General features: G+C 44.4%; 1 protein-coding gene across 1 annotated transcript in view; it reads right to left on the reverse strand.

Annotated features, from left to right (window-relative positions):
- PER2 (period circadian regulator 2) overlaps positions 1 to 22,661 on the reverse strand; it is a 182,982-nt gene that overhangs the window by 159,564 nt on the left and 757 nt on the right. The window contains exons 2-3 of the mRNA XM_075937506.1: positions 21,806 to 22,008; positions 17,309 to 17,360 (exon numbers count right to left, since the gene is read on the reverse strand). The gene's annotated coding sequence lies outside the window, so the exon portion shown is untranslated. The remainder of the gene's footprint in view (positions 1 to 17,308; positions 17,361 to 21,805; positions 22,009 to 22,661) is intronic.

Genomic DNA, 22,661 nt, shown 5'->3' on the forward strand with positions numbered 1-22,661 from the left:
GGGCCAGGCTCTGGTCTTGGATTGTGGATTGTGAGAGGGCCTCTGAGCTGAGCTTGGGGCAGGCAGTTGGGATATAGGAAAGGGTTCTAGGTGCAGGCTCTGGAACAGCGTTTGGATGCAGTGCTGCTCAGGGGTTGGGGTGCAGGAGGGGGTTCATGACTGGGGTAGAGTTTCGGGATGTGGGTTCCAGCTGGGCACTGCTTACCTCAGGTGGCTCCTAGGTGGTGGTGCACTGGGGCTAAGGCAGGCTCATCCCTGCCTTGGACCTTCACCACTCCCTAAAGTAGCTAGCAAACTCCATCCCAAGTCCTGTTGTATCCTCTCTCTGTTCTGTGGAGATGGGATACAGAGTGGGAGCAGGCACTTTGACATCAGCACCTCACTTCCCTCCCCTGCCCTGCACAGAAAGTAGGAGGTGCACAGCAGTGGGGAGAGGGACAGCTGAAGTGGCAGCACTTGGTAGCCTCTTTGCCAAACCAGTCAGGATCACCTGTCAGAAGCTCCAAGATCTACCAGTAGATCTACTGGTTGGTGGCCACTGCTCTGTGACAATATCTAAATAATTGATGAAGATATTGAACAAAACTGGTTCCAAACCAGACCCCTGCGGAACTCCACTTGTTATGCCCTTCCAGCATGATTGTGAACCGTTAATAACTATCTCTGAGGTTTTGAAACTAAAATGTTTGGATTTTTTAATGCCTACCAAGGTTTTTCACAACAGATCTTTGGTTAAAAAAAAGCCAAATGCAAACTCGCTAGGCTTAGTACATCTCTATTTTCAACCCTGAATTTCCCTAGAACACCATAAAAGTTTGTACTTAATTATTTGCAACACCATAGTGTCTCCCTATAAACTTGTTAGGACTACCTTAATTAGAACCTACAGCTAAAGCTGGAGATCAAGCCAACAATACAGGACAAAAGGAAAAAGTGCTGTATCCTTTCAAATCCATACTATAATTAACAGCCAAAGCAACAGAGGCAATGACATGCTGTGAATCTGTAAATTCATGGTTTCCTTAAAGGTATATATCCTAATGATCATAGCCAGAAAATAAGAGCTCATGTTGCCACTGGTTTCTTTTAGGGAAAAAACCCATGCGATTCATTGACTGGCAGAATTAACTTCAGAAGATGGATTCAAATATTCCAGCCTCTTAACTCTTTCACATAAGATAGAAAATAACAAGTGATCATGTATGCACATGCATTTTCCCCGACTCTCCTCCACCAGCAGCTCCGCTCCCTTCAATTTTGGCCTAGAGATTGATGGAGGTAGATTGGTATAAACAGCCCTGATCTTCACTGGGGCCACAGGGCACCACGAAAATATAAACAGCAAAGGCATGGCTCTGCTTTTTAGACACAAAATGAGAGGCTTTTTAAAAAGTATCACATGGCAATATTTCATTTTACTGCAATATTTGTCATGTTCCCTATGCCTTGAATGGCAAATACTGAGGAGGTGAATTCAACTCCTGTTTGCACTAAAAACCGTTTTGAATGGTACCCATTATATTATACACCAGATCCTTTTATGTGACTGAAATTTCATCCATGTAGAACCTCCTCCCCTTGATTTGGGTGGGTACACTCATGTATAGTCAGCTACAAAATCATTCAATAACCTTCAATTTAAGTCCTGCTTTATTTTACTCCTGTCATTGACATTTACGGCTCCTTCAGTTTAGTACCTTGCCCTTATTGTGCTAGCATTACTGTGCCATCGCTGTGCTGTTTACTCATGCTTCTGTCAATGTTGAAGATTGTTTTGATATTTGAGGCACTAAAAGGCCAGTTAAAATGACCATGTGCTGAAAGGTTTAGCAAAAGTGACTGGATAACCATCAGTCCACAGGGAGCATCAGGCCTGTTCTATTTTTCCCTGCCAAAGGAAAAAGGCTGTTTTGCCTTTAATCACACTTCTACAACCAGTAAGAAACTTTTAAGGGGGGGGGGGGGATAGAAAGCTGGCTAAATTGTCAGGCTCAAGAGCTAGTGATCAGTAGATCAATGTCTGGTCGGTGGTTGGTATCAGAGTGCCCTAACGGTCAGTTCTGGAGCTGGTTTGTTCAACATCTTTATTAATGACCTGGATGAGGATGATTGCACCCACAGCAAGTTTGCAGATTGCACTAACCTGGAAGGCAGAGATAGGGTCCAGAGTGACCTCAACAAATTGGAGGGTGGGGCCAAAAGAAATCTGCTAAGATTCAACAAGGTCAAGTGAAGAGTTCTTCACTTCAGAGAGAAGAATCCCAAGCACTGCTATAGGGTGGGGACTGATTGGCTAAGCAGAACTTTGGCAGAAAAAGATCAAGGTGCGTCTAGATTGGCAAGATTGCCAACTTGCCACCTGTCTACACTGGCAGCGAGTATTTGTGCAAGAACACTGACCTTGTACTGTACAAAATCAGTGCTTCTTGAGCAAATACTCCGACACTCCTGCTCAAGAATAAGCCCTCTTGCACGAGTATTCTTGCGCAAGAGGGCCAGTATAGACAGGCATGTTAATCTCGTGCGCAAGAAAGCCCGATGGCTAAAATGGCCATCAGAGCTTTCTTGAGCAAGAGATCGTTTACACTGGCATGGATGCTTTTGCGCAAAATATGTCTTTTGCGCAAAAGCATCCATGCCAGTGTAGACACTCTTTTGCACAAATACTTTTAATGGAAAAACTTTTCCGTTAAAAGTATTTGTGCAAAATCATGCCAGTGTAGACACAGCCCAAGGGATTACAATGGATGAGAAGCTGGATATGAGTCAACAGAGTACCCTTGTAGCCTAGAAGGCTAATAGCATATTGGGGTGCATTAGTACAAGTATTGACAGCAGATCTAGGGAAGTGATTATTCACCTTTACTTGGCCCTGTTGAGGCTACACCTGCAGTATTGCATTCAATTCTAGGGCCCCCATTACAAAAGGGATGCAGACACATTGGAGAGAGTCAAGAGGAGCACCACAAAAATGTTTAGGGGCTGGCGCACATGACTTATGAGGAGAGGCTGAGGGATTTGGGCTTGTTTAGTCTACAGAAGAGAAGAGTGAGGGGGGATTTGATAGCAGCCTTCAGCTACCTTAATGGAGGTTCCAAAGAGGCTGTTCTCAGTAGTGACAGATGTCAAAACAAGGAACGATGGTCTCAAGTTGCAGTGGGGGAGGTCAAGGTTGGATATTAGGAAAAACTATTTCCTAATATCCAACCTAGTGGATATTAGGGTGGTGAAGCACTGGAATGTGTTACCTAGGGAGATGGTGAAAACTCCACCCCTAGAAGTTTTAAGTCCAGTCTTGACAAGGCCCTGACTGGGATGATTTGGTTGTGGTTGGTCCTGCTTTGAACAGGGAGTACGACATGATGACTTCTTGAGACTTCTTCCAACCCTATGATTCTAAGAAACCAGTTTGAAGGCATTCTGGGTATTGTTTTCTTAAGTGCTCAGCATGGGCCCAACTTTGCTTCCACTAAAATGAATGGTGAAATGCCCATTCAGTGACCTCCTGTACAATCAGGACAGGTGGGCAGTTTATGTGTGTGTGTGGGCGGGTGGGGGATAGGATCCTATATAAAACAAAGTCCCTAATATCAGGGAGTGGAGGTAGCAGGGAATAGGAAAATGGGGTAAGAGATAAGGAAAAATGTCCTCTGACAAAGCACTGTGTGGGATGATTTAGTTGTGATTGGTGCTGGTTTTGCAGGCGAGTAGACTCAGTGACCTCCTGAGTTCTCTTCCAACCCTATAATTATATGATTGTGTTTTCACTTTGAAGGCCATGTTGCTCCATTAGACTTACTGAACTTACAAAGGCTTTACTATTTTTCTTTAGAATTATGAATTATCCACAAAATTATATATTTTTATATTTTAAAAGAGTGCAGAATTTGGCTCAGTTGCTTTGGAGAGCGAGTGCATGTGATAAAGTCATGACAGAATGAGGTTACTGCAAAAATGACTCACTGTTGAATAACCAAGTGTTTACTGTGACAAAACTGCATGTAACTGGACTCCCACTGTTATTTGAAGTTTTCCATTTTCTTATAGGATGCAGCTTTTTAAAAATTAGCACAGCAGAAAAAAGTGTAAGCTCTTTGGGAAGTTTAGTCCTGTGTCTGTTTAAGGTAGGTAGTCCACCGGTTAACAGCTAAGAAATAAAGCCACTGAGTGCATCAGCGAAGAACTGCTTTCATGAATTTGAGACAGGAAATTAGTTGTAGAAAGACCCTTTCTTGAAATGGATTTGGAAGTGTTTCAGGGAAAGGCAATTTGGAGAATCAATTTCTGAGTAGTGTTGTTCCTTTACAAATGCCAGTCTTTGAAGAATGTTAACTTAATTTTTTTTTCTGAGTACAGTTAGTGTTGCATTGTGCCCAGTTCTGTGTGGCAATAAAAGGAAGGAAAGTAGAAATACCTTCCTTTTCTTCTCTATGGCCTGATCCAAGGTCTACTAAACTCAGTGGGAATTTTTCCATTGACTTCAATGTCCATTGGATTAAAGCCCGTTAGAGGTGACAGGAGAAATGCCTGTGCACAGGTATAGGTGGAATAATGGGCTTAATATTGGATAAGATCCAGTGGCTACATCTAGACTAAATGGCGCAGTCATTATTTGTTATTTAAATAATACATGAGTTATGTAAAATGTGAGTGAGTTAGAACATAAGAACATAAGAATGGCCATATTGGGTCAGACCAAAGGTCCATCTAGCCCAGTTTCCTGTCTACCAACAGTGGCCAGCACCAGGTGCCCCAGAGAGGGTGGACCGAAGACAATGATCAAGCGATTTGTCTCCTGCCATCCCTCTCCAGCCTCTGACAGACAGAGGCCAAGGACACCATTTTATCCCCTGGCTAATAGCCTTTTATGGACCTAACTTCAATGAAATTATCTAGCTTCTCTTTAAACTCTATTATAGTCCTAGCCTTCACAGCCTTCTCTGGCAAGGAGTTCCACAGGTTGACTACACGCTGTGTAAAGAAGAACTTTTTTTTATTAGTTTTAAACCTGCTCCCCATTCATTTCATTTGGTGTCCTCTAGTTCTTCTATTATGGGAACTAATAAATAACTTTTCTTTATCGGCCCTCTCCACACCACTCATGATTTTATAGAACTCTATCATATCCCCCCTCAGTCGCCTCTTTTCTAAACTGAAAAGTCCAAGCTCTTTAACCTCTCCTCATATGGGACCCGTTCCAAACCCCTAATCATTTTAGTTGCCCTTTTCTGAACCCTTTCCAAGGCCAAAATATCTTTTTCAGGTGAGGAGCCCACATCTGTACACAGTATTCAAGATGTGGGCATACCATAGTTTTATACAGGGGCAGTAAGATATTCTGGGTCCTATTTTCTATCCCTTTCCTAATAATTCCTAGCATCCTATTTGCCTTTTTGACTGCCACTGCACACTGCGTGGAAGTTTTCAGAGAACTGTCCACGCTAATTCCAAGATCTCTTTCCTGATTTGTCATAGCCAAATTAGCCCCCATCATACTGTACTTATAGTTGGGGTTATTTCTCCCGATGTGCATTACTTTACACTTATCCACATTAAATTTCATTTGCCATTTTGTTGCCCAATCACTCAGTTTGGTGAGATCTTCTTGGAGTCCCTCAAAGTCTGCTTCTGTCTTGACTATGCTAAACAGTTTTGTATCAGTTAGCATTGCTGTGGGAACCCGAATGTTTGTATTTCCTGACTTGTCTATCAAAATATGTTGCTATAACATAGGTTTCTTCATTTAATAGTATTTGGTAAGAGTAAGTGGTATAATTAAAAAAAAACTTGTAAGAACCCTAAATTTAAGCCCTGGTCCCATAGGACTAAGACCTATTTAAAGACACTGTTTAATCATTTTTAAAGCCGGTATGTTTAATTCCTTGGGATCTTGGATGATGTTAATCCTACAGCAATTCAAGGTTGATGAGGTCATTTCTAAGCAAGCAATGCTCTTGGCAAATTTTATTTTTTAAAACCAATTTAAAAACCTGCAACAAATGAACAACACTGTAATAATTACAGTAGGAAAGAATTATAAAAATTAAAATCCAGTACATGTCTAGCTTGACAGTCAGGTTTGTGGGAATTCCTCTGTCAGTAGCTTGGCTATGCTCCTGCAGATGTCATAACTTGCAAGACAGAATTTGTATTAAGCGCAAATTACAATTTCTTTTTTCAGTGCCATTATTTTAGGGCACAATTGTGGTTTTAAGTTGCTTTCCTTATTCATGTGACAGGTCAGTAGGGACTATAAAATGGTGATCTCTCCACATGTACCTCTGCTATGGCAGGCTGAAAGCCTCCAGGAACTCTTGGATAGCATTGGCCTCAATGGCTCCTATTTCACTGGCTTAAATGTCTTCTGCTCCACCCACATGATGACCTAACTCTTCTAACCAATGAGAGAGGTGTGTGAATGTTGTCCATCTCACTCTCTTACCCATATCTGGGTTTGAGGATCTAAGTTCACTGTCTGCAGTAGGAGCCCTGTCTTATCAGTTATTGGACATACTGGCTACGACTAGACTACATGGCTCCGTCGATGGAGCCATGTAAAATAGTTTATTTGGCATAGTCAAAGAAGCGGGGATTTAAATAATCCTCGCTTCATTAAAATAAAAATGGCCTCCAGGTTGTGCCGACGATCAGCTGATCCGGCACAGTGTGGCAATCTAGACATGGTGCGGTTGACAAAGGAAGCCTTTGTCAACTGCTCTGGTATGCCTTTTTTTTTTTTTTTTAAATTATGCCACTTACAATGTGTTGACAGTACTCTTACCTAATACTATTAAATGAAGAAACCTATGTTATAGCAACATATTTTAACAGACAAGTCAGGAAATGCAAACATTTGGGTTCCCACAGCAATGCTAACTCAGTCACATTTTACATAACCATATATTATTGTAATAATAATGTAAGGACAGTTATGTTAAAAGGTGTGATGGTAAAATGCCCAAGTAGGGATCTTTCAAAGTATGATTCCTGTGGAGAACAGGAGCAGATAACTGGGCTAATAACTGGAACACCCTCAATGTCCCTGCCCTCCAACAGATATGGAACAGGGATAGAGCTGCTGTTAACAGGTCATGGAGGTAAGGAAAGGGTCCTTGGCCACACCCTTCCCAGCTATCCTCCCTGGATGTGGAATGCTCTGCTAACAGTGCTAGTTGGTCTTCAATGTTGTGCTTGTGTAACACACCCAATGCTCAGGGTCAGGGTGTGTTACAAGTCCCCCCAGATGAGAGCTTCATACAAGGGTCAGTTACAGAGCGAGACTCTTTTGCTCAAACTGTACAGACTCCTGCTTTCAGAAGTGGAGGCCCTCAGTTCAATCCCCAGGATAGTGGCCCTCAAACAAGCAGCCAAATTATGACGGTTTCCTATCTGGAATTGCTCTAGTACAATGAACCCCATGAATCCTTTTACCAGCTCCACTCACACACATGTGTACTAGAGCAATTATAACTGGACCCTTTACACTAGGGGTTTCAGACTCAGGGCCCATAGGCCATCTATGTCCTGAGCAGTTCCACAATCCATCCTGCACAAGCCTGCTGGTGAGTGAGTCCATGTGACACTGGAGATCTGTGTACGTACCCTTCCCCAAAACCCAGCCCTGCTCCACTCTACCCCACCTCTTTTCACCTCTGCTCTGCTCTCTCTCCCCATTTCACTCCTGTCAAACCCCTCTTCAAGGGATGCAGCCTTGAGGATTACCGGGTAGCCTGGCAAGGGGCAGCAGCAGGGGTTGGGCCCCTCTAAACTCAAAGTGGCCAGAGCCACCGGAAAGCAGAGTGTTGCAGATGCCTCTACTCTGCTCTGCCACCATCCCAGGCCACTGTGGTTCTCCGTTTTACCGCCGGAAGCCACTCTAGCCCCGCTGTGCTGCTAATGATGGTGGCAGGGGCTCCTGTAGGCTTTTTAATTGCCCGAGGACAACAGGCAGGGTCAGAGAAGTGCTTGGGTGTTTGTGCATGGAGACACCCTTGGAGCCTTGCCAAAGGTGGGTGCCCACTAATCCGCAAGGAGGATTTGAGGACTGGCACTGGCCCTAAAGTAAACTGAGATTGAGACTCCTGCTTTACACTCTAATCAGTAATACGTTATCCTTGCATATACACAACACTTACTGGACAATCTCACAGTTGCAGCTCTGGGCTGACTTACCTTTTAAATTTAATTTTCTTTAAAGACACGATGAGCAGAAAAAAAAGCGGAGTCATATTGTCATTGGAATAGAAACATTAATGTACAGGTTATCTTCCCAATCACGGCTAGCCAATACAGCACAAATAGCAAGGGTCCAATACTCATAAGTGACTTACTCTTGCTGAATACATATTTAATACCTTCAATTACAAAAAGGTGAGGACACTGATCTGTTTGCAGGCATTCTGCAAGACACAAGAGGCAAAATGTGGTGGTTAAACTGTTCCCTGTGAATTATTCCCTGAGAGAAACTGATTGACATGGTTATTCCATAGTATCTGTCCATGGAGTCACACTAATCAAAACTTAAAAGTAACTTTATTCCAGAATAATTACTCCACTTTTAAAGCTAAGTAATCATTTTGAAATAAGTCACCATTATTCTGGAACAAATGGTCCATATGAGGGAGTTATTCCACAAGCAAGTTGGTGGATGTGATATACCTTGACTTTAGCAAAACTTTTGATACGGTCACCCACATAATTCTTGCCAGCAAGTTAAAGTAGTATGGACTGGATAAATGGACTGTAAAGTGGTTAGAAAGCTGGCTAGGTTGTCGGGCACTACGGGTAGTGATCAATGGCTTGATGTCTGGTTGGTGTTTGGTTTCAAGCAGAGTGCACGAAGGGTTGGTTCTAGGGCCAGTTTTGTTCAACATCTTTATTAAGGAACTGGATTAGGAGATGGATTGCACCCTCAGCAAGTATGCGGATGACACTAATCTAGGGGGAGAGGTAGATACATTGGAGGACAGAGATAATGTCCAGAGTGACCTAGACAAATCAGAGGATTGAAGCAAAAGAAATCTGATGAGGTTCAACAAGGACAAGTGTAGAGTCCTTCACTTGGGGCAGAAGAATCCCTAGCACTGATACAGGCTGGGGACCAATTGGCTAAATAGCAGTTCAACAGAAAAGGACCTGGGGATTACAGTGGATGAGAAGCTGGATGTGAGTCAACAGTGTGCCCTTGTAGCCAAGAAGACTAATGTCATATGAGGGTTCATTAGGAAGAGCTTTGCCCGCAGATAATTACAGTTTATTTGGCACTGGTAAGGCCACACCTGGGGTACTGAGTCCAATTCTGGGACCTCTTCCCCCATTACAGAAAGGATGTGGCCGCATTGGAGAGAATTCACTGGAGGGAAACCAAAATAATTAGGTGTTTGGAGCACATGACCTATGAGGAGAGGCTGAGGGATTTGGGTTTATTTAGTCTGCAGAAGAGAAGAGTGAGGGGGGATTTGATAGTATCCTTCAACTTCCTGAAGGGAGGTTCCAAAGAGGATGGAGAGAGGCTGTTCTCAGTGATGGATGGCAGAACAAGGAACAATGGTCTCAGGGTACAGTGGGAGTGGTCTAGGTCTAGGTTGGATATTAGGAAAAACTATTTCACTAGGAGGGTGGTGAAGTACTGGAATGGGTTACCTGGGGAGGTGGTGGAAACTCCATCCCTAGAGGTTTCAGCTTAAAAAGGCCCTGGCTGAGATGATTTAGTTGGGGTTGGTCCTGATTTGGGCAGGGGATTGGACTCTGTGACCTCCTGAGGTTTCTTCCAGCCCTTGGATTCTATGATACCTGAATAGCTCTAGCAGTCACTCCAAAAAAAGCTAGGTTGACTAAGCACTAGCAGCAATCCACATTACAGCACACTACTTATGTGTTCTTTAGGGGCTGGAGGACACCTCCACACAAAGCCCTAAGGGGGAGTGAGTGCACATTCTGCAATCCTGAAAGAACACACGACAATCAGAATTTTCTAGTGGGGTCTTACAATGTGTATGAGCCAGCTGGGAACACTAACTCCCTTCTTCCATCCTCCCCTCCAGTTCCTTATTTGCTTATTTTGCTAACTGGGATTTGTTACGATTTAGTTCTACAGCTTTCCCTACAGCAATGAGTCTCAAGCTTTCTAATTACTGTACCCCACATTTCACCTCACTTAAAAACTATTTGCTCACAAAATCAGACAAAAGTACAGAGGTGTCACAGCACACTGTTGCTGAAATATTGTCGACTTCCTCATTTATAAACATTTTGGCATTAGAAAAGGTTCTGAAAAGGGCAATTACAATGATTAGGGGTTTGGAATGCATCTCATATGAGGAGAGGCTAACGAGACTGGAACTTTTCAGTTTAGAAAAGAGGAGACTGAGGGGGAACATGATAGAGGTATATAAAAGCATGAGTGGTGTGGAGAGGGTGAATAAAGAAAAGTTATTTATTAGGTCCCATAATAGAAGAACAAGAGGACACCAAATGAAATTAATAGGTAGTAGGTTTAAAACTAATAAAAGAAAGTTCTTCTTCACACAGCACAGTTAACCTGTGGAACTCCTTGCCAGAGGAGGCTGTGAAGGCTAGGACTACAACAGAGTTTAAAAAGAGCTAGATAAATTCATGGAGGTTAGGTCCATAAAAGGCTATTAGTCAGGGGGTAAGGAATGGTGACCCTGGCCTCTGTTTGTCCAAGGCTGGAGATGGATGGCAGGAGACAAATTGCTTGATCATTGTCTTCGGTCCACCCGTCTGGGACATCTAGTACTAGCCACTGTCGGCAGACAGGATTCTGGCCTAGACAGACCTTTGGTCTCACCCAGTATGGGCATTCTTATGTTCTTATGTTATGTTTTTAATCATTGTAAGATCTATCAACTGGAATATAAATATTATACTTACATTTCAAGTGATACATGAGCCTGTTTTTCACTTATGATGCCCAAGCCCAAGCCATAGGCTATGTCTAGACTACATGGCTCTGTCAACGGAGCCATGGAAAATAGTTTATTCGGCATAGGCAAAGAAGCAGGGATTTAAATAATCACCGCTTCATTAAAATAAACATGGCCACCGTGCTGTGCCAACCATCAGCTGATCCGGCACAGCACAGCAGTCTAGACGCACCACTGTCGACAGGGAAACCTTTGTCGACCGCTCCAGTATGCCTTGTGAAACGAGGTTTACCAGAGCAGTCGACAAAGGCTTCCTTTGTCAATCGTGGCAGGTCTAGACTGCCCCGTTGTGCCAGATCAGCTGATCATCAGGCCAGCGCGGTGGCAATGTTTATTTTAATGAAGCAAGGATTATTTAAATCCCTGCTTCTTTGCCTATGCCGAATAAACTATTTTACATGGCTCCGTTGACAGAGCCATGTAGTCTAGACATAGCCCTACTGTCCATAACTTAGCTCCATGGGATCCCTGTGGTGTTGGGCACTGAGCAATTGTCCTGCTTTGCTACCCCAAATGCCAGCTCTGGGCATGTTTCTGTGGTTTTATTGTTTATTGCCCGCAGCCTCTCTACAACGTTTAAGAAAAATACCCAGTGCCAAAATCATAGACTTGCATAGAGAGGAGTATAAACACTTGTTTAAGTTTAGTTTGCATGGACATCATGAGCACTTTTTATTTAGCTTGTTATAAAACTAGGCAAACTGAACAGACCTTCCATGAAAACCTCTACCTACCACAGGGGAATATGCACCTGGTTGAGGACCACTGCCCTGGAGAGGCCAATTCTGTTATCCTTACACGCAAAAAGTAGTAATTTAGCCTGTATATACAGGATAGGGGGAGGAGCGAGGGAGGTTTCTCTCTTTAACCACTCTCATTGTAGATGTTCTGCACCAGAGCAACTTATCCCAACCACTTACAATTTCAAGCCACATAGGGCATCAAGGCAGTGTGGTTGCAGTTGGGGTTTCCATTAGTATAGCTACATAGGTAATAATTACACTAATGCAAATTTCCCTTATCTATACAGGTTTTTAACAGTTGCATGAAAATAAATCAGTTTATGTAAGAAGTAACATACTACTGAATGCTAGAGTGGCAGAATGTGACCCTAGTTGTTTTTTTACAAGAGCCGGAAAATTGTTTTGCCAGTTAAAATGTTTTTGGGTTGGACTGCTTAACCTTTTTCTGCACATCCCCTATCCTGCAGTCTGCCAAGTCAATGGGAATGGCACTCAGCACCTCCCCAAATCAGTCCCTTAATCACTGTAGGGTAAACAAACATTCTATCACTACTCAATGAGCTTTTGGAGTTTGTGCATTTATTCCCTCACAACATTGTAGTAAGCAGGATATATCATTAAGCCCAGTAATACATCAATAGCTTTCAAGATGACATCTCCATTTCATTAAGGCTGTGGGCATCTGATATTTCTTTATATCATATGGAACATATACAAATGCCAAGGAGCCGGGACATGCAAGCCCTTTTAACTGCTTCTATTTAAAGGGCTCATGCCTTCCCTGCAGCTGCGAGGCAACATGTTATCTGACAGGCATGGAGAAGGTGCGAGCCCTTTAAACAGAAACAGTTAAAAGGGCTTGTGCAATGTGTTAGGGGGCGGGGCCTGGAACTGCCACATGGGCCAGATCAAAGCCTTAGACAGGCCACATCTAGCCCCGCTGAGAGGCTTTTGCCCATTCCTGCGCTTCAGGGACCCTGTCCATATCATTAGGCCCCACATTTGACACATTTTTATTTGTATTTGTATTTGTTACATTTGTTTGAATATAAAACCCAGTATAATTTTCTCTGGTAGGGTTCCCTCCCTCTTCTGAGACAGTTATTCAGTGCTTTCAAATACCTTAATACAAAGCCAGAAGCTCGCCACTGGTGAGCAACCCTATAATAACAGACCAGAGTGTAAATGGACAATGAGAAAATGTTTGAAATGAAACATATATTTCAGTTTCAAAGTTCCATAGCCGCAACGGCTGTTATAAACAGAATATAAAGAGCACTTTTAAAAATATATATCTCAGCAGAGCACCTTTAAAAGGGGGATTGTGTCAGGTTAAGACTTCTATGGATTGTCTTACTTGCGTTACTAATAACAATGCCTCAGATTAGCATTCTTGCACATTTTCATTACAGGGACACTTTATAAAAGAACTGTTTTTAATAGTTTCAGAGGAATAGCTGAGTTAGTGTGTAACAGGAAAAACTTTAAAAACAACAAATAGTCTGGCAGCACTTTAAAGACTTACAAGTTTAAAGTGCTACCAGAATATTTGTTGTTTCTTAAGTTTTTCAGTTTTTAATGGGTCCTCTCAGCTACACTGCTCACCTCCCATCTCCCACTGATCCACTGATTTATTTTCAAATGGTTCATTTAGCGAGATTCCATGGAAAAAGGCCCCCAGCCCTGTAGATTCATATGAACTCAGCCCTGTAAGGGAATGTCTACACAGCAGCATTATTTCTGAATAACTGACGTTATTTCAAAATAACAAAATGCACATCTACACAGCAAGCCATTATTTCGAAATAATGTCAAGATGGTGGACTTTTTACTCTGACTCCTGTAACCTTCATTTCATGCGGTGTAAGAGAAGTTGAAGGAAGAGTGTGTAGACAGTGCTTGGTCCTGCTGTAAGGGCAGGAGACTGGACTCAATGACCTCTCGAGGTCCCTTCCAGTTCTAGTGTTCTATGCTTCTGTGAAAAGCTGAATTAAGCTATTTCGACTTCAGCTATGCAATTGACATAGTTGAAGTTGCATAACTTAATATGACTTTTACCCTGCTGTGTAGACATACCCTAACTGTGCAGAGCCCTTGACTTCAAAAGACTAGTCCTGTGCTCAAAGTTTAACACGGGCATGAGTGTTTGCAGAACTGGGGTCCAAGTGCCATACATTAACCATAAATCTGAAGGCCACCACCTTGGCTTATTAATCTAAATTTTTGGGGTACTTATGATGTTTGTTTACTTGTCAGTATTATTCTTGCTTCTCATCCAGTTCTCCTTCTGGTTCTTATACACTAGCATAATGCCACAGAGTTTGTATAGGAAAGAACTCGATGCAAAGCTAAACTCCATGAAAACATTCCTATTGTACAGAACTCAGGCCAAATAGTTTCAAACCTGGATGCATAAAATTGGAGTCCACATTTAGACATCTAAATAAAAGTAATTTGACATTCAAATTCTTTAAACATTTGTTGCTCACATTGACTAAAACCAAATTAGCAGGTGTTCTTGATGAATCAGGCCACTTTTATTTCTGTGATTAGATAATAGTCTTATTTAGGCTGCCAGGTTTGATGGTTTGGGCCTTACTATTTCATAAAACCTCAATTTTGGGTACAAACTATGTGACAATGTCCATTTAACAAAAGACTTTCCCCTTAACTGCTCTCTTATGATTCTGAAAAGTTTAGAATGCTTTTATTTATTACCATTTCTGAAGGTCACTGTGGATGCCTTTTAAGACACAATGATAAGACAACACATGGAACTACTTGGCAATATTTAGCTGGTACAATTTCATGTGGAAACAGCATAATACCAAATACACTACATTGAGTGCTTACGGATTATTACAGGCAAAACTCCCCAAGTCACCAGGAATTAAAAATCAGAGTTCAGTAAGAGAACATCAGAAAAGAGGTTGATCTGAAACAAGCCGTGCCAAGCCTTCCCTCATTGCTTTTTCAAGTGCAGAAATAAACTAGGAAGGAAAGAAGGAAAAAGAAAATAACAGATGTTGTTATTACTGAACTTCAGTCCACAAACATGAACATGTGCAGTCAGAGAACAGGCAGGCACATTAGCACAGCCATACCTAAGGAATAGTGATAGAAATGTAGCCGTGCATTGTCCTGCATTTTGCTTCAACTATACCTAAGGAACACACTGTGGTGTTATTAGAATAACCACCTGTGTTTGGTACCCTGAGAATGGGCAGCTCTGGAAAAGGTGGTGGTCTGAGCTATAGGTTAAATGTGATGAGTAAATCTCAGGGGGTATGTGTACATTAGCCCCCTACATCGATCTAGGGAGGCTAATGAGGGCGACCGAAATTGCAAATGAAGAACAGGATTTAAATATCCTTGATTTGCATGTTCCCAGCTGGTCGCCATTTTACAAATTGACTAGCCCAAAGTAACTGCCAGCATCTATACGTGGCAGTGAAACGGGATTCTGAAATAAAGCCCTAACTCGAATTATCTGGTATTCCTCTTGCAATGACCCTGGGCTTTAAAGCACCAGAAAAGTAGTCACTTTGGTCCCTATTCAGGACAGCACTTAAGAACACACTTAACTTTATGCAAGTGGTTAAATCCTATGGACTTCTATGCAATTTCAGTAGATACTTAAGTGCTGTCCTGAATTGGGGCCTAATTTATCTGCCCCTCAGTTCTCAATCTGTGGAATGGGGGTTTTCTTTTTCTCCCCTATCATCTGCTTTATGTATTTAAATTGACAGCTCTTTGGGGCTTGGACTGTCTCCCACTGTGCCTAGCACATTGGGGTCCTAAAATAACTTGGAGTTTCTATGCAGTGATGGAATGGAAACACCACCAACCTGGAGTGCAAAGAAGTAGTTATGAAACAAGTATGATCCTGAACCTTACAGCATTGATTCTCTCAAGTACTGCACTAGACCTCACACTTACAATATCAACCTCAAATCATAGGCTATATCTAGGGTGTGACTCCCATGTTTGCATACACATACTCCTGCTGGCTCTTATTGAGCTAGCATGAGTATAAATACAGGCAGTCCCCGGGTTACATACAAGATAGGGACTGTAGGTTTGTTCTTAAGCTGAATCTGTATGTAAGTCGGAACTGGCGTCCAGATTCAGCCGCTGCTGAAACTGATCAGTTTCAACAGTGGCTGAATCTGGACACCAGTTCTGACTTACATACAGATTCAACTTAAGAACCCCAGGCATCCCCAAGTCAGCTGCTGCTGAAACTGATCAGCGGCTGATTCCAGGAAGCCCGGGGCAGGGGCTTCCTGTAGTCAGCCACTGGTCATTTTCAGCAGCTGCTGACTAGGGGACACCTGGGGCAGAGCAGCTGGGGTGCTGCTGGGTTGGTCCAGTGGCACCCAGAGCGGCGCTACGGGACCAACCGGCAGCGCCCCAGCTGCTGTACCACAGGCGTCCGGAGCAAAGCCGCAGAGCACGGGGGCAGCGGGACAGCCCAGACGCGCCGTGGCTATCCTGCTGCCCTCGGGCTCCGTGGCTTTGCTCTGCTTTGCTCCCTGTCCCCCAGGTCTGCAGACCAGGGGGAGGGGGAGCAGAGTAGAGCAGAGCGGCGGAACGCGCGGCCAGCTGACAGCCCAGACGCGTCTGGGCTGTCAGCTGGCCACGTGCTCCGCTCTGCTCCCCCCCCCCCTGCAGATAAGGGGGGGGGAGCAGAGCGGAGCACAGCAGAGCGGCGGAACGCGCGGGCTCCGTGGCTTTGCTCCCTCGGGCTCCGTGGCTTTGCTCTGCTTTGCTCCCTGTCCCCCAGGTCTGCAGACCAGGGGGAGGGGGAGCAGAGTAGAGCAGAGCGGCGGAACGCGCGGCCAGCTGACAGCCCAGACGCGTCTGGGCTGTCAGCTGGCCGCGTGCTCCGCTCTGCTCCCTCTCTCCCTGGTCTGCAGACCAGGGGAAGGGGGAGGGGGAGCAGAGCGGAGCAGAGAAGAGCGGAGCGGCAGAACGCGCGGCCAGCTGACAGCCCAGACGTGTCTGGGCTGTCAGCTGGCCGCGCATTCCGCCGCCGCTTTGCTTCCTCTCCCTGGTCTGCTCGAGACCAGGGAGAGGAAGTGCCCCGTTCGTAACTGCGGATCCGACGTAAGTCGGATCTGCGTAACTCGGGGACTGCCTGTAACAATGTAGGCATGATAGCAAAGGCATAGCTTAGGTGTGCCAAGTACAAACCCACTGAAACTACTGGGTATGTACTTGTCATGACTAAGCCATCTGTGCTACCATTCCATTCTTGGAGCTTCACAATTACGAAACCCCAAAATCATTTTGAGTCACATTGGTACCAGCTTTTATATAACTCAGCCATTACATCATGCACCTAACTCATGTTTATTGATCATTTGGAAGTGTGACACAAGCAAACATACAGACAGACCTAAGCCTGAGAAGTTGAGATTTATACTGAGGAAACTCAGTAATATAACAGAATGGGTGACATTAAAACTCAGATATTTATATATCCTTAAGCAGCAAGACACTTGAAGGGGATAGTCACAGTCAAGCTATCTTCCTAAATGTTTTATTTACTTTTTGATATGAGGGCATTGGAAATCACAGAGCTATTGAGATTGTAAATAAAAATGAATTACTTACTTATAATTACCATAAAAAAGACTGCACATACTACACCACGGATGATCATCATCTATAAAGAGAAATAAAGGAAGATAAATGAGGTCTTTTGCATGGTAAAAGATTGTTCCTGGTTTTGACTTTAGGTGCGCTGTTCACACTGTCCCAGTGACTTTAATCCATACAGAGATCCCTGAAATGAATTTTAATAGGCCCCCAAATACAGCATTTCCTGGAACTGAGACAATCTGAGGATATGTCTACACTAGCCCCCTACTTTGAACTAGGGAGGCTTATGTAGGCATTCAGAATTGCAAATCAAGCCCGGGATTTAAATATCCCATGCTTGAGTTGCATGTTCCCGGCCGGTTGCCATTTTTTAAATTTACAAGCCCAGACTAACTGCCCGCATATACACACGGCAGGGAAACGGGCATTCAAAATAAAGCCTTAAATCGAAGTACCTGTTAAACCTCATTGCAGGGGGAATAACAGGTAGTTCGATTTAGGGGCTTTATTTTAAATGCCTGTTTCCCTGCTTGTAAGTTTCAAAAATGGCGACCGGCCGGGAACATTCAAATCAATCGCGGGATATTTAAATCCCGGGCTTGATTTGCAACTCTGAATGCCTACATTAAACTACATTAGTTCGAACTGGGGGGCTAGTGTAGACATACCCTCAGGGTATGTCTACACTACCCCGCTAGTTCGAACTAGCGGGGGTAATGTAGTCATCCGCAATTGCAAATGAAGCCCGGGATTTGAATTTCCCGGGCTTCATATGCATGAAGCCGGCCGGCACCATTTTTAAATGCCGGCTAGTTCGAACCCCGTGCCGCGCGGCTACACGCGGCACGGAGTAGCTAGTTCGGATTAAGCTTCTAATCCAAACTAGCTGTACTCCTTGTGGAATGAGGAGTACAGCTAGTTCGGATTAAGAAGCCTAATCCGAACTAGCTACTCCGTGCCGTGTGTAGCCGCGCGGCATGGGGTTCGAACTAGCTGGCATTTAAAAATGGCGCCGGCCGGCTTCAAGCAAATGAAGCCCAGGAAATTCAAATCCCAGGCTTCATTTGCAATTGCGGATGACTACATTACCCCCGCTAGTTCGAACTAGCGGGGTAGTGTAGACATACCCTCAGAGAGAAAGCTTCTGTTAAGACAGGGTATGTCTACACTACCACCCAAGTTCGAACTAGAGTGGTAATGTAAGCAACCGGAGTTGCAAATGAAGCCCGGGATTTGAATTTCCCGGGCTTCATTTGCATCTCGCCGGGCGCCGCCATTTTTAAATGTCCGCTAGTGCGGACTCCGTGCCGTGCGGCTACACGCGGCACGGACTAGGTAGTTCGGACTAGGCTTCCTATTCTGAACTACTGTTACTCCTCGTGGAACATCTCCCAGGGATAGCCCGCCCTAGATGGTGTTTGTTCCTATTGTGAGAGCAGGGGACTGGACTTGCTGGCTTCCTGAGGTCCCTTCCATTTCTAGTATTCTATGATTCTGTGATAATATGGCCTCAGATGTATTTGTCAGTATCTCAAAATCGCTTTCAATCATGATAAAATAACTTGGGGTATGTCTACACTACAAAGTTAATTCGAACTAACAGACGTTAGTTCGAATTAACTTTGATAGGCACTACACATACAAACCGCTAGTTCGAACTTAATTTGAACTAGCGGAGCGCTTAATTCGAACTAGGTAAACCTCATTCCACGAGGACTAATGCCTAGTTCGAATTAAGCAGTTTGAATTAAGGGCTGTGTAGCCACTTAATTCGAACTAGTGGGAGGCTAGCCCTCCCCAGCTTTCCCTGGTGGCCACTCTGGGCACCACCAGGGAAACTCGTCTGCCCCCCTCCCGGCCCCGGAGCCCTTACAGGGGCACGGGCTGGCTACAGTGCCCGTGCCAGGTGCAAGCCTGCCAGCACCCAGCCAGCAGACCCTGCACCTGGCACGGCTCGAGCCAGCCACCCACTGCCACCCAGCCCTCCGCCTCTTCCCGGGACCAGGCTGGCGGCTCCCAGGAGCCTGCCCGGGTCCGCAATAGGTGGGCGCCCACCTGGTCTAGTGCGGACATCATGGACCTCATCCATGACCTCCGCACTAGGCACAGGAAAGTAGCCGTCTAAAGCAGGATAGCTGCCAGGCTGGCCACCCAGGAGCAGGTTTGCATGAAAATTAGGGTGGTCCAGTGAGACCCCCGACCATGAGCCCTGAGCTTAGAATGTATGTACTGGGTCAGACCAAAGGTCCATCAAGCCCAGTAGCCTGTCTGCCGACAGTGGCCAACCCTAGGGACTCTGGAGGGGATGGACCAAAACAATGACCAAGCCATTTGTCTCATGCCATTCATCTCCAGCCTCCCACAAACAGAGGCCAGGGACACCATTTCTACCCCCTGGCTAATACCACTCCATGGACCCAGCCTCCATGAATTTATCTAACTTCTCTTTAAACTCTGTTCTAGTTCTAGCCTTCACAGCCTCCTGCAGCAAGGAGTTCCACAGGTTGACTATTTGCTTTGTGAAGAACAACTTTCTGTTATTAGTTTGAAGCCTGCTACCCATTCCTTTCATTTGGTGTCCTCTAGTCCTTCTATTATGGGAACTAATGAAGAACTTTTCTTTATGCACCCTCTCCGCGCCACTCATGCTTTTATAGACCTCTATCATATCCCCCCTCAGTCTCCTCTTTTCTAAGCTGAAAAGTCCCAGTCTCTTTATCCTCTCTTCATATGGGACCTGTTCCAAACCCCTGATCATTTTAGTTGCCCTCCCCTCTACCACCCTCTCTCTTCCCCTCTCCCACCTCTTTTTCCCAGTCTCCCTGAGTTTTATTCAATAAAGAGCGTTTCTATTTTTGAACACACGTGTCCTTTATTTTGTACATCAGGAAGGGGGGCTAGGGAGGGGTAAGTGGAAGGAGGTGAGGGAGGAATGGGGTACGAGCCCCCAATGGGGAGGACTGGGGTGGCTCTGCGGGCTCCTCGGGTGGAAACTCTCCTGAAGCCCCTTGATTGACCTCCCTCCCCCGGATGGCAGCCTGCGGAAAGTGCAGCCAGGCTGATGGCCGAGTGCTGTGATGTGCTGAGTGTGGGCACTCAGGGCACTCCAAGCCAGGACTGCTTCGCAAGCGGGGAACCCCTGAGAACTGTCTGTCCGGGGTGGGGGTCGGGTCCCTTTAGGCACAGACTCGGCTAGCCTGAGACAGCAGCTGCACGCTCTAAGTCCTCATCTGATGCCCTGCCGGCACTGCTTCCGGCCAGCCTTAACCTCGGTTCAGGGTCCACTCAATGTGGACGTGCTAGTTTGAATTAGCAAAATGCTAATTCGAACTAGTTTTTAGGTCTAGATGCACTAGTTCGAATTAACTAATTTGAATTAAGTTAGTTCGAATTAGTGCTGTGGTGTAGACATACCCTCGATTAGCTAGTATGACTGAAAAGTACACCCTTTGTGAAAATCAAGAGGGGCCTTAATGTCCTGTCGTGCACATGTGTGACAGCAAGGAAGAACCAACAACTGGTACTGGCCCTTTCTCTTCTCCATCTACCCCTCCTCTGGCTCCTGAGGTCTGGAAGCTTACTTTATTCTCTTTTCAGAGGGATCAGGAAGGGCCTAGGGGGTCAGGAGCCAGCCCTCGAGACAGCTGGTCTTTCTTAGGAAGGAGGTGATTTACCAGGGAGCAGCACCACAGGTTTTTAGGGGATAGGGCAATGAATCCAGGCAACTGAGTTGGGGCTTGTTCTGGAGAGGCATATGGATGACTGATTGGCATGGGGACAGACAGAAGGAGGGCTGAGAAGTGAGGCTGGAAAGGATAATACTGGACTGGAGAAGTAGATGGTTTTAGGACAGGAAGGAAAGAAGGGTGTTCCATGTTCAAGGGAAAGGATGAGTATGTTGAGGACTAGGGCAAAATTTTGGTGAATTTCAATCTTTGCTTTTCCCTCATGAAAACTCTCTTCATCCTTCACTTCCTGTGCCAGCCTGAAGAGTACCTGAGCCCAATGGCTTCCTCATCAGCAGCTTACCTTCATGAAGGAGAAAGAGATTCATCAATCCCCACAAGAGGAGAAAGGCTCTTCCACCCCACTCTATATATATGCTATGTTGGAACTGGTTTTGTGCATACTTGCAAGTTTATTTTTGTTGAGCTAGGGCTGGAGGTTTTGCATACTGTGTCCATTTCATCATTTTACATATCACACTATCATATTTAGATTTTTAAATTAAGCAATTTTCTCCACAGAAGAAGTTGTTTGAATTGTTCTCTCATTTCAAACAGCACAAAGATCTGAGGTTCTCTGAGCTATAGAGTAGGTTTATGTCTATCTCTATTCAACGTCACGATTGCTTTCGAAGACTACCTTAAAGAGTACAATAGCTTACTTTTCAGCATTAAGAAAAAAGGTTGTTAAAAGCCAACCTACTCTTACAAGGGCTCATTAGAGCAAAGTGAAAGTAAATACTCTATGAGGCAGATTTAAACAAGAGATATCTATCCTCTTTACCTTGCAATTTTTCCACCAGTATTTTCTCTTCAGTTTGGCTGCACTGGTTTCAAACTGTGAGGCACCAGCTTGTAATGCATCTGCCCGGTTGTCAAGCTCTGAAAGTTTTTGGTCTCTTTCTAGAACCTTGTCTACATTCACTCGCATGATGTCCACCACCAGAAAAGATAATCCTCGGTTAGCACACTTCATACATGGAAAGTCTGTATTCACAGGAAATGCTCTTTTAGGAGGTGAAGGAAAAAAATTACAGCTTGCTGTTACATAGACAATTCCTCTGTTACAGGGCTACTTAAACTTATCCTGGGAGTCCTAGGTAGACAGTCAGGTGAACATAATCATGCTGAGCTCAAGTGTCTTTACAGACTATACAATACTGTGATGTTAAAATGTACACTAGTTCTTTCCATGAAGTTTTTTTAGAGAAACATGCACTGGTGCTTTAACCCCATTAGCTCCTTCACTATTGTTAGAGGAAACAGGCTGGCTAGCAGACACTAGCACATTTGCAATATGTGCAAGCTAATTCTGAGTGCTGGTTAGGGACACAAGTCTAAGCTTTTGTTTTTGCAGTTGATAACTTACAATAGGGAAACTCTATTATAACTATAGAAGTTGGCTTGATAAGAATTTATAATAGAAGTTACCACAATTTATCAGCTCCTACTCATGCAAGATGATCCCCTAACCATAGTGTGAAATCCTGTTTGGTATTGGAGGACGGAAGGACATTTTACACAGAAAAACTCCAGTCATTGTTAATTTCACTATGGCCTTGATGCTCAAACATCATAGATCAGAAGAGACATACAGAAAGTCCTGGGAGAAGCAGAGTAATTCAATTTTTGCATGCAAA

This window comes from Pelodiscus sinensis, chromosome 10, assembly GCF_049634645.1.
Source record: "Pelodiscus sinensis isolate JC-2024 chromosome 10, ASM4963464v1, whole genome shotgun sequence".
Classification (NCBI taxonomy): domain Eukaryota; kingdom Metazoa; phylum Chordata; order Testudines; family Trionychidae; genus Pelodiscus; species Pelodiscus sinensis.